The sequence below is a fragment of the Anolis sagrei genome, chromosome 3 (assembly GCF_037176765.1).
Source record: "Anolis sagrei isolate rAnoSag1 chromosome 3, rAnoSag1.mat, whole genome shotgun sequence".
NCBI lineage: Eukaryota > Metazoa > Chordata > Lepidosauria > Squamata > Dactyloidae > Anolis > Anolis sagrei.
The window spans coordinates 6,773,154-6,786,385 of NC_090023.1; the positions used below are offsets into that span (position 1 = coordinate 6,773,154).

At 45.2% G+C, this 13,232-nt stretch overlaps 1 protein-coding gene across 1 annotated transcript in view; it reads right to left on the bottom strand.

Annotated features, from left to right (window-relative positions):
- Window positions 1–11,896, bottom strand: part of P2RY6 (pyrimidinergic receptor P2Y6) — an 83,152-nt gene extending 71,256 nt beyond the window's left edge. The window contains exon 1 of the mRNA XM_060771262.2: window positions 11,816–11,896. The gene's annotated coding sequence lies outside the window, so the exon portion shown is untranslated. The remainder of the gene's footprint in view (window positions 1–11,815) is intronic.
- Between the last annotated feature and the right edge of the window lie 1,336 nt (window positions 11,897–13,232).

A 13,232-nucleotide genomic window follows, 5' to 3' on the forward strand; every position in this document is an offset into this window, starting at 1 on the left:
ACCAGTACTAAAAAAACTCTAAAATTATAATTGTAAATAAAGAACAACACTCAAACACAGGGGAACTCCAGACAAGAAGGGACAGCTAATCACCTCTCAACAAAGGATCCCCCCAGGCAGTAACAAGCCACACAAAAAAAACTGACAGGTCATCAAATGCTAATGAAGGTAGCCAATTGAAACATTCATACCTACCTCCAACAGACAAGAGTCCTTTGTCCCACCCTGGTCATTCCACAGATATATAAACCCAATTTTCCTAGTTTTCAACAAACCTCACAACCTCTGAGGATGCCTGCCACAGATGCAGGCGAAACCTTAGGAGAGAATGCTTCTAGAACATGGCCATACCGCCCGAAAAACCTACAAACACTCCACTCTAAATAAATAAATAAATCATACAATTGACTTGTTTTGACATATTAATATTGAAATGCAGTAATTAAAAGCAAGTTAAGACAAATAAAGACAAACCTAACTTAGCGTAACACGGTTTTACTGTATTAACAGAAATAGCTTTGTGAATGTGCTATTTATCACTTAACTTCTGGTTAAAACTGTACGTATACATCTATATGTATATGCAGATTCCCTATAGGAACGAATATGCCTGTCCAGTGCGAGGTTTAGAATAATTTAACCATTACTGGAACACACAGACATTAGCTGCATATCTTCCAAGGGATCCTAAATATGGATTTACTACAACAGCAATGGGTTGGCCTAGATGATCCTTGGAGGTCCCTTTCTTGCTTGAGTCTCTCTATCTGGAATCTGGAATCCCTCCTTCCTTCCTACTTTCTGCGTTTCCAAGCATTATTGTCATTTGCATGTCTTTTGATATGTCCAAAGAATAACAAATATGCAGATGACACCAATTAGATGGTTGAAAGCGAGGAGGAGCCGAGGAGCCTTCTCACCAAGGTGAAAGAAGAAAGCACAAAAGCTGGGTTGCTGTTAAACATCAAAAAAACCAAGATTATGGCAACAAGAATGATTGACAACTGGGAAATAGAGGGAGAAAACGTGGAGGCCGTGACAGACTCTGTATTTCTAGGTGCAAAGATGAGTGCAGACGCAGACTGCAGCCAGGAAATCAGGAGATGCTTCCTTCGTGGAAGGAGAGCAATGACCAATCTTGACAAAATAGTGAAGAGTAGAGACATCACAGTGGCAACAAAGATCCGCCTAGTTAAAGCAATGCTATTCCCCGTAGTAACCTACGGATGTGAGAGATGGACCATAAGGAAGGCTGAATGAAGGAAGATCGATGCTTTTGAACTGTGGTGTTGGAGGAGAGTGCTCAGAGTGCCTTGGACCGCGAGAAGATCCAACCAGTCCATATTTCAATAAATAAAGCCTGATTGCCCATTGGAGGGAAGGATAGCAGAGGCCAAGATGAAGTACTCTGGACACATAATGAGAAGACAGGAAAGCTTAGAGAAGACAATGATGCTGGGGAAAATGGAAGGAAAAAGGAAGAGGGGCCGACCAAGGGCAAGATGGATGGATCATAGAATCATAGAATCAAAGAGTTGGAAGAGACCTCCTGGGCCATCCAGTCCAACCCCATTCTGCCAAGAAGCAGGAATATTGCATTCAATGCACCCCTGACAGATGGCCATCCAGCCTCTGTTTAAAAGCTTCCAAAGAAAGAGCCTCCACCACACTCCGGGGCAGAGAGTTCCACTGCTGAATGGCTCTCACAGTCAGGAAGTTCTTCCTCATGTTCAGATGGAATCTCCTCTCTTGTAGTTTGAAGCCATTGTTCCATGTCCTAGTCTCCAAGGAAGCAGAAAACAAGCTTGCTCCCTCCTCCCTGTGACTTCCTCTCACATATTTATACATGGCTATCATATCTCCTCTCAGCCTTCTCTTCTTCAGGCTAAACATGTCCAGCTCCTTAAGCCACTCCTCATAGGGCTTGTTCTCCAGACCCTTGATCATTTTAGTCACCCTCCTCTGGACACATTCAAGCTTGTCAGTATCTCTCTTGAATTGTGGTGCCCAGAATTGGACACAATCTTCCAGATGTGGTCTAACCAAAGCAGAATAGAGGGGTAGCATGACTTCCTTAGATCTAGACACTATGCTCCTATTGATGCAGGCCAAAATCCCATTGGCTTTTTTTGGCCGCCACATCACATTGTTGGCTCATGTTTAACTTGTTGTCCACGAGGACTCCAAGATCTTTTTCACACGTACTGATCTCGAGCCAGGCATTGTCCCCCATTCTGTATCTTTGCATTTCGTTTTTCCTGCCAAAGTGGAGTATCTTGCATTTGTCACTGTTGAACTTCATTTTGTTAGTGGCATCTTTGAAGTGACTGGATTGACCTTGAAGGAGCTGGGGGTGGTGACGACCGACAGGGATCTCTGGCATTGACTGGTCCATGAAGTCACGAATAGTCGGAAACGACTGAACGAATGAACAACAACAAATAACAGTCTCAGTTTTAGTAGTTTTGGCTTCTAGGGAGAGTTCAAGTACGATCTGATTTACGAATCTAGTACAGTTTTATAATTCCATAACTCTTCCCTTCCCTCTTTAACCTCTCTGGCTTTTTTCCCTCGCAAGCCATCTGGCCTTCGCCACATCTTTGGTGGCAGACAGAAATTACGACATCTTTCGAAGGTTGCAGGAAAGTCAACTTGAAAACACATAAAAACACATTTTGTGACTTCATTGCATGTGGTTTGAAGGTAAAAAAAAAACACCAAACCTTTCTGCTGAGCTGTCTTAAAACAATTTCAATAGGTAAATACTGGCTCTATCCACTTTCTCTTTCCACTCTCTGCATGCTTTTCGAAACAGAAACACGTTACTTCTTAAATTGCACAAAACCCCCACCCATTCCCAAAAAAGAGAGCTTATCTTATGAAACTACAAATCCCAATATTCCATAGCATTGAGTCATGGCGGTTAAAGTGGTATCAAACTGTGGTAAAAATAGTCTAATAACCTATTATTTCTGTTTTCTTTTTAAAAAATGACCAAGTTGTGGCAAAACATACTTTTTTCCAGCTGTGATCTCCAATTTGGGGTTCTTTAGACAGGGTAGACTATATGTTCCTTATCTCATGGATGGTGGGAGTTATAGTCCACCACCTCTGAAGGGTTTCTCTAGGTTGCATTTTGGGAACGACAGCCCTGCAAGCTCTAGGTGCTCTTACTGCCTATTACAGGGAAAACCAACTGATCCCTAATCCATCTAAAACACAGACATGCGCCTTTCACCTTAAGAACAGACAAGCACCCCGAGCCCTGAGGATTACCTGGGAAGGAATCCCACTGGAGCATTGCAACACACCCAAACACCTGGGAGTCACTTTGGACCGTGCTCTGACCTACAAGAAGCACTGCCTGAACATCAAGCAAAAAGTGGGTGCTAGAAACAACATCATACGAAAGCTGACTGGCACAACCTGGGGATCACAACCAGACACAGTGAAGACGTCTGCCCTTGCGCTATGCTACTCTGCTGCTGAGTATGCATGCCCAGTGTGGAACACATCTCACCACACTAAAACAGTGGATGTGGCTCTTAATGAGACATGCCGCATTATCACGGGGTGTCTGCGCCCTACACCACTGGAGAAATTACACTGCTTAGCCGGTATTGCACCACCTGACATCCGCCGGGAAGTTGCAGCCAATAGTGAAAGGACCAAGGCAGAGACGTCCCCAGCTCATCCCTTGTTTGGGTATCAGCCAGCACGTCAATGACTTAAATCTCGAAATATTTTTCTAAGATCTACAGAGACACTCGCTGGAACACCTCAGCAAGCGAGAGTCCAAAAGTGGCAGGCTCAAACCCAGAACCTCAATCCTTGGGTGATACCAAATGAGAGACTCCCCCCTGGGCACACAGAGGACTGAGCGACTTGGAAGGCACTGAACAGACTGCGCTCTGGCACCACAAGATGCAGAGCCAACCTCAAGAAATGGGGCCACAAAGTGGAATCCACAACATGTGAGTGCGGAGAGGAGCAAACCCCAGACCACCTCCTGCAATGCACCCTGAGCCATGCCACATGCACAGTGGAGGACCTCCTTGCAGCAACACCAGAAGCACTCCAAGTGGCCAGATACTGGTCAAAGGACATTTAATCAACTACCAAACTCACAAATTTTGTATTTTGTCTGTTTGTTTGCTTTGTTCTATTAGAAATGTAATATAAATGCCAAATATTTCAGGACAAACTGCGCAATTGTAAGAAATCTCGGACAGAGAGAACACCCTCTTTAGTTTAATGATTACAGTAAAATTATAGGGTTACCGTTCCATGGCTGGGACTCAAGACTAAACTAAATATTGACAGAACGAGAAACCGTTAAAAAAAAAGACAAAAAGGACAACCACAGATTTATAAACTTTAAAGCAGGGGAAGAAAATAATGAAATACTTATGTCTCGGTGTTTCCCAGGTGGAAACTGACAATATCTCCATTATTGTCAGAATTGCCTAGCTTTGCAAGCATCATATATTTATAGGGAGTGTAATTCAAATATAATGAAATGTTGTTCCCCAAATCTTTAAAGTACAGTATACTTCTCCCCATCTTTTCCCCAGGTGATCAACCTCTTCCTCCTTCCTTCCTTTCCTTACTTTCACTTCCCTTCTTTTTCTTCCTTTCTTTTTCTCCTTCCTTCCTTTCCTTACTTTCACTTCCCTTCTTTCTCTTTCTTTCTTTCCCTTTCCTTTTCCTTCCTTCCCCAATTAGTTAAAGTACACTATACTTCTCCCCATCTTTCCCCCAGGTGATCAACCCCTTCCTTCGTTCCTTCCTTCGTTCCTTCGTTCCTTCCTTCCTTCCTTTTTCTTCCTTTCTTTTTCTCCTTCCTTCCTTCCTTTCCTTACTTTCACTTCCCTTCTTTTTCTTCCTTTCTTTTTCTCCTTCCTTCCTTCCTTTCCTTACTTTCACTTCCCTTCTTTCTCTTTCTTTCTTTCCCTTTCCTTTTCCTTCCTTCCCCAATTAGTTAAAGTACACTATACTTCTCCCCATCTTTCCCCCAGGTGATCAACCCCTTCCTTCGTTCCTTCCTTCCTTCCTTCCTTCCTTCCTTCCTTCCTTCCTTCCTTCCTTCCTTCCTTTTTCTTCCTTTCTTTTTCTCCTTCCTTCCTTTCCTTACTTTCACTTCCCTTCTTTTTCTTCCTTTCTTTTTCTCCTTCCTTCCTTCCTTTCCTTACTTTCACTTCCCTTCTTTCTCTTTCTTTCTTTCCCTTTCCTTTTCCTTCCTTCCCCAATTAGTTAAAGTACACTATACTTCTCCCCATCTTTCCCCCAGGTGATCAACCCCTCCCTCCCTCCCTTCCTTTTTCTTCCTTTCTTTTTCTCCTTCCTTCCTTCCTTCCTTTTTCTTTCTTTCTTTTCTCCTTTCTTTTCTCTTTCATTCTTTCTTTCTTTCCCTTTCCTTTTCCTTCCTTCCTTCTACCCTCCCCATCTTCCTTTCTCCTTCTTTTCTTTCTTTCTTTCTTTCTTTCCATTCTCCCTTCCCCTCATACATATGTCACCTTTCTCTCCTAGTGACATCACAGAGGGGCCACTTCACCAGCAACAGGGGGAAAGGAAAGGGCCTGAGGCTGTTAGGAATGGTGGGAGTTGAAGTCCAAAACATCTAGAGGGCCCAAGTTTGCCCATGCCTGCTATAGCACCGAGTATTCATTGGTATTCCTTCTGGACTTGAGGAAAGTTCTTCTTTTGGATTGCCATTGTCCGCTATGGGACAGTCTCCACTGCTTTGGAAGTTCTAACCCTGCAATGTTTTGGGGGTAAGAGATGTTGCATTTTTGAGCCTCCAACAGTCAACAACCATGCATTTCATCAGGTTTACTTAGGCAATGAATGACTCAGAGGTAGTTTTGCCAGTTCTTTCCTCTGAAATGCAGCCCTACGGCACTCACTGTCAGTCACAGGTGGTCTCATATCCAAGCACTCACCAGGTTCCCTCTCGTTCTATGTCACCTGTTGATTTCTGGTGAGCCTGTGAGTTTCAATGGAAGGAATACCCAGGCTCCATCTACACTGCCACACAAGGTATTTTTCCAAATGAAGCACAGAGTATTGAAGATATATAGTGTATGTTGTGTGTGTGTATGTGTGTAGGGGAAAGTTCCAATGGAGTGGAAATCATCTATTGGACAAATAGCAAGCTATTTACCCTCAGTAGACTGAAAGCCAAAACCAAGGTTATAGCAACATCTGTTATAGAACTCCAATATGCTGATGACAATGATGTCTGTGCGCATTCAGAAGAAGACCTACAAGCCACTCTAAACGCCTGCCATTGAACACTGAGAAAACCAAAGCGCTCTTCCAGCAGTCACCAACCAACCCATCTGCAATGCCAGAAATACAGCTTATTGATGTAACATTAGAAAATGTTGACAATTTCCACTACCTTGGCAGCCACCTCTCCACCAAAGTCAACATTGACACTGAAATACAACACCGCCTGAGCTCTGCAAGTGCAGCATTTTTTCGAATGAAGCATAGAGTGTTTGAGGACCGGGATATCATATTATAAAAGCTGTATCGACTTGATATTTATCTATCTAGTAATGATGATGATGGTGATGAGTACTATTATTCTTCTAAGAGTTTATAGAGACGTTTATATGAGGGGAAGGTGTGTCTTAGTATTGAAGAAATAGAGTGTATGTTGTGTGTGTGTGTGCGTGTGTGTATGGGAAACTTCCCACTGGAGTAGAAATCATCTATTGGACAGATGGCAAGCTATTTAACCTCAGCAGACTGAAAGCCAAAACCAAGGTTACAACATCTGTTATAGAACGCCAATATGCTGATGATAACATTGTCTGTGCACATTCAGAAGAAGACCTACAAGCCACTCTAAACACCTTTGTAGAAGCATACGAGAAGCTAAGTCTCTCATTGAACATTGAAAAACCAAAGTGCTCTTCCAGCAGTCACCAACCAATCCCTCTCCAATGCCAGAAATACAGCTTAATGATGTAACATTAGAAAATGTTGACCATTTCCGCTACCTTGGCAGCCACCTCTCCACCAAAGTCAACATAGACACGGAAATACAGCACCGCCTGAGCTCTGCAAGTGCAGCATTTTTCCGAATGAAGCATAGAGTGTTTGAGGACCGGGATATCCATAGGGATACCAAGGTGCTTGTTTATAAAGCTATAATAATAATAATAATAATAAATCCAATGATCCAATACAACAGCCAGCAGAAGCCACAGGGAGGAGGGAGCAAGCTTGTTTTCTGCTTCCCTGGAGACTAGGACGCGGAACAATGGCTTCAAACTACAAGACAGGAGATTCCATCTGAACATGAGGAAGAACTTCCTGACTGTGAGAGCCGTTCAGCAGTGGAACTCTCTGCCCCAGAGTGTGGTGAAGGTTCCTTCTTTGGAAGCTTTTAAACAGGGGCTGGATGGCCATCTGTCAGGGGTGATTTGAATGCATTATTCCTGCTTCTTGGAGAAATGGAGTTGGACTGGATGGCCCAGGAGGTCTCTTCCAACTCTTTGATTCTATGATTCTATGACTCATCTTGCTGTGTTTCAAATAATAATAATAATAATAATAATAATAATAATAATAATAATTTTTATTTATACCCCGCCACCAGGGTTATTTATAAACACCGAGAACTGGGAAGCCCTGGCCCTTGAGCCCTCCAGCTGGAGGTCAGCTGTGACCAGCAGTGCTGTAGAATTTGAAGAGGCACGAATGGAGGGTGAAAGAGAGAAACGTGCCAAGAGGAAGGCGCGTCAAGCCAACCCCAACTGGGACTGCTTTCAACCGATGCCCTCACTGTGGGAGAACATGCGGATCAAAAATAGGGCCACCTACGAACCCACCACCAGGACACCGAACTTGGACAACGAGGGATCGCCTAAGTAAATAACTAATTACAATTCAGTTTCTGATGCCATATTATCTGCTTTGAGGTGGATTATATGGCAACGCAGGCTAATATTCAAAGCAGATACTGGATTGTATGGCAATGTAGATCTAGCCTCCATGTCCTATCCTCTGAGTAGCATTGATGGCCACCCATCCAAGTAGTCACCAGGGCTGACCCTGCTTAGCTTCCGAAACAAAGCCCAGTCTGTGAACATGGCGGCACATGCCTTCAAGTCAACTGTTAACTTATGGCAACCCAATGAATTCCATAGGGTTTCAAGGCAAAGGATATGCAGAGGTGATTTTGCCGGTTCCTTGGCTTCCCATTCAGGTGCTTTTGCTGGCATAGGTTCATATCTTACTGAAATACTCCTAAATCCAAAATGGTCCACCTGGGGTGTGTCTACTCGGCAGAATGAATGCAGATTGACACACATTCATTGCCGTGGCTCAGTTGCAGTTTTACAAGGTCTCTGCTCACCACATCACCACTCCTAAGATTCCATAGCATTGAGTCCTGGCAGTTCAAACCATGCCAAACTACCTTAATTCTAATCTACAGCATAGATGCACCCATTGACAGTCTCGGTCTCCCATCCAAATACTCACCAGGGCTGATGCTGCTTAGCCTCCAAGATCAGACCTGGTGCTTCTATGTTTTAAGGGTTTAATACCAATGCCCAGATTGGTCCATCAGTCTATCCCTGGAGAATGCCCCCTACTCTTCTGGTCTCCCATCCAAATATTCACCAGGGCTGAACCTGCTTAGCTTCCGAAATGAAGCACTGTGCATGAGCATGGCAGCACATGCCTTCAAGTCATCTTTCAACTTATGGTGACCCAATGAATTTTACAGTGTAGATGCACCCTCTATCCCTGGACAATGCCCCTACTCTCCTGGTCTCCCATCCAAATACTCACCAGGGCTGACCCTGCTTAGCTTCCAAAATGAAGTCCTGTGCATGAGCATGGCAGCACGTGCCTTCAAGTCATCTTTCAACTTATGGTGACCCAATGAATTTTACAGTGTAGATGCACCCTCTACCCCTGGACAATGCCCCCTACACTCCTGGTCTCCCATCCAAATATTCACCAGGGCTGACCCTGCTTAGCTTCCGAAATGAAGTCCTGTGCATGAGCATGGTGGCACGTGCCTCCAAGTCATCTTTCAACTTATGGTGACCCAATGAATTTTACAGTGTAGATGCACCCACTGAGGGTCTCGGTCTCCCATCCAAATATTCACGAGGGCTGACCCTGCTTAGCCTCCAAGATCAGACCTGGTGCTTCTATGTTTTAAGGGTTTAATACCGATTGCCAGATCGGTCCATCAGTCTATCCCTGGACTATGCCTGCTCCTCTCCCGGTCCCCCATCCAAATATTCACCAGGGTTGACCCTGCTTAGCATTCCAAAATGAAGTCCTGTGCATGAGCATGGCGGCACGTGCCTTCAAGTCATCTTTCAACTTATGGTGACCCAATGAATTTTACAGTGTAGATGCACTCACTGAGGGTCTTGGTCCCCCATCCAAATACTCACCAGGGCTGGCTCTGCTTAGCACTCCAAGATCAGAACTTTTGCTTTCATATGGCAAAGGTTCAACACCACATAATCCCAAATATTCCGAAATAGTGGCTGAGTTCATGATAGCCTTGCTTTTCCTATGGTCCCATGTTCCTGAGAAATATTGCCTACTGTAGCACTTGTTATTCCTTGGTGTTCTCCCATACAAATACTAACCAGGGCTGTCCCTGCTTAGCACTCCAAGATCAGACCTTCTGCTTTCATATGGCACAGGTTCAACACCCCTAACTCCTAAATGTTCCTAAAGAGTGGCTGAGTGAGTGATAGCATTGCTTTCTGATAGTTCCATGTCCTTCTCTCACTTCCTTGGTGGTTTCCCATCCAAATACTCGCCTGGGCTGGCCCTGCTGAACACTCCAAGACAGACCTGGTGCTTTTATACGACACGGGTTCATCACCAAAGAGTGGCTGAGTTCATGATAGCCTTACTTTTCTAAAAGTTCCATGTTCCTCCCTGAGAAATGTCGACTACTGTAGCTCCTGCTATTCCTTGGTGGTCTCCCATCCAAATACTCACCAGGGTTGACCCTGCTTAGCACTCCAAAATCAGATCTTCTGCTTTCACATGGCACAGGTTCAACACCACTTACTCCTAAATGCTCCTAAAGAGTGGCTGAGTGAGTGATAGCATTGCTTTCTGATAGTTCCATGTCCTTCCTTCACTTCCTTGGCGGTCTCCCATCCAAATACTCACCAGGGTTGACCCTGCTTAGCAGTCCAAAATCAGACCTTCTGCTTTCATATGCCACAGGTTCAACACCACTTACTCCTAAGTGCTCCTAAAGAGTGGCTGAGTGAGTGATAGCATTGCTTTCTGACAGTTCCATGGCCCTCCCTCACTTCCTTGGCGGTCTCCCATCCAAACACTCACCAGGGCTGACCCTGCTTAGCACTCCAAAATCAGACCTTCTGCTTTCATATGGCACAGGTTCAACACCACTTACTCCTAAATGCTCCTAAAGAGTGGCTGAGTGAGTGATAGCATTGCTTTCTGACAGCTCCATGTCCTTCCCTCACTTCCTTGGCGGTCTCCCATCCAAACACTCACCAGGACTGACCCTGCTTAGCACTCCAAAATCAGATCTTCTGCTTTCATATGGCATAGGTTCAACACCACTAACTCCTAAACGCTCCTAAAGAGTGGCTGAGTGAGTGATAGCATTGCTTTCTGATAGTCCCATGTCCTTCCCTCACTTCCTTGGCGGTCTCCCATCCAAACACTCACGAGAACTGACCCTGCTTAGCAGTCCAAAATCAGACCTTCTGCTTTCATATGGCACAGGTTCAACACCACTTACTCCTAAATGCTCCTAAAGAGTGGCTGAGTGATTGATAGCATTGCTTTCTGATAGTTCCATATCCCTCCTGACTTCCTTGGCGGTCTCCCATCCAAACACTCACCAGAACTGACCCTGCTTAGCAGTCCAAAATCAGACCTTCTGCTTTCATATGGCACAGGTTCAACACCACTCACTCCTAAATGCTCCTAAAGAGTAGCTGAGTGAGTGATAGCATTGCTTTCTGATAGTTCCATGTCCTTCTGTCACTTCCTTGGCAGTCTCCCATCCAACCACTCACCAGGACTGACCCTGCTTAGCACTCCAAAATCAGACCTTCTGCTTTCATATGCCACAGGTTCAACACCACTTACTCCTAAATGCTCCTAAAGAGTGGCTGAGTGAGTGATAGCATTGCTTTCTGATAGTTCCATGTCCTTCCTTCACTTCCTTGGCGGTCTCCCATCCAAACACTCACCAGGACTGACCCTGCTTAGCAGTCCAAAATCAGACTTTCTGCTTTCATATGCCACAGGTTCAACACCCCTAACTCCTAAACGCTCCTAAAGAGTGGCTGAGTGAGTGATAGCATTGCTTTCTGACAGTTCCATGTCCTTCCCTCACTTCCTTGGCGGTCTCCCATCCAAACACTCACCAGGGCTGACCCTGCTTAGCACTCCAAAATCAGACCTTCTGCTTTCATATGGCACAGGTTCAACACCACTAACTCCTAAATGCTCCTAAAGAGGGGCTGAGTGAGTGATAGCATTGCTTTCTGACAGTTCCATGTCCTTCCCTCACTTCCTTGGCAGTCTCCCATCCAAACACTCACCAGGGCTGACCCTGCTTAGCACCCAAGAGGAGGCAGAAACCGGTGCTTCTGGGGTACCTTTTTGCACAGGTCAATGGATCCATGCAGGGCAGTGTTTCCTATGCTGAACTCTACTCTTTATCCCTGTACCTTCCTGGCTCCCCTCCCTTGGCCTGCCTTGCAGGGCTGGCAGGACCCTCAAGAGCTAAGCCTTTGATCAAAAGGATCCCACTCCGAAGAAGCAAACTGACCTTCTTGGGGCTCCCGAAGAGGTCTCTGATCTCCTCAAGCTGCGAAGACTTGCTGCTGTGAGCTCCACTTGCCAGGGAAGGAGAGAGGTAGGAAGGGAGGTGTCCATCAAAGGGCTGGCCACGCCCCCTGGATTAAGCCCCGCCCACAGTTTGCATTCCCTTGCTTTGCTAAATCACAGACAGCTCAGAAGGTATTCTGCACCTAATGAATGCAGTTTGGCTGTAGCTTTGCCAGAGGGTTAGTCTTCTTTGCCAAAAGGTGCTGGGCCCCTTACAAACTACACATCCCAGGATGCCATAGCCTTGAGCCATTGCAATGAAAGGGGTACCAAACTGCATTCATTCAACAGTGCAAATGCACCCTGAAAATGCAGAAGGGGTTTGGGGTGTAAGATTTGGCCCTAGTGCACCAATCCTTTAACTTTCATGGCTCATTGCTATGTAATCTTAGAATCTACGAGGGTTGAATGAAAAGTAATGCCTCCACCTTCGTAACTCCTCAACAGATCGTATCTGTACAATGACAAAGTAGCAACAATTAGAACACACCATGGAATGACTGGAAGAAACATTAACAACCTTAGATATGCAGATGATACCACTCTGATGGCCGAAAGCGAGGAGGAGCCTTCTAATCAAGGTGAAAGAAGAAAGAGCAAAAGTTGGGTTGCAGCTAAACATAAAAAAACCAAAATTATGGCAACAAGAATGATTGACAACTGGGAAATAGAGGGAGAAAACGTGGAGGCAGTGACAGACTTTGTATTTCTAGGTGCAAAGATGAGTGCAGACGCAGACGGCAGCCAGGAAATCAGGAGATGCTTCGTTCTTGGGAGGAGAGCAATGTCCAATCTTGATAAGATAGTGAAGAGTAGAGACATCACACTGGCAATCAAGATCCGCCTAGTTAAAGCCATGGTATTCCCCGTAGTAACCAACAGATGTGAGAGCTGGACCAGAAGGAAGGCTGAGCAAAGGAAGATAGATGCTTTTGAACTGTGGTGCTGGAGGAAAGTGCTGAGAGTACCTTGGACTGCGAGAAGATCCAACCAGTCCATACTTCAGGAAATAAATCCCGACTGCTCATTGGAGGGAAGGATAGCAGAGGCCAAGATGAAGTCCTTTGGCTACATCATGAGAAGAAAGGAAAGCGTAGAGAAGACAATGATGTTGGGGAAAATGGAAGGAAAAAGGAAGAGGGGCCGACCAAGGGCAAGATGGATGGATGGCATCCTTGAAGTGACGGGATTGACCTTGAAGGAGCTGGGGGTGGTGACGGCCAACAGGGAGCTCTGATGTGGGCTGGTCCATGAGGTCACGAAGAGTCGGAAATGACTGAATGAATAAACAACAACAACATATTAGAGGCAAATCTTAGGGTCCAACTAATGGCCAGTCCATGAAAGTAGTGTCAGAT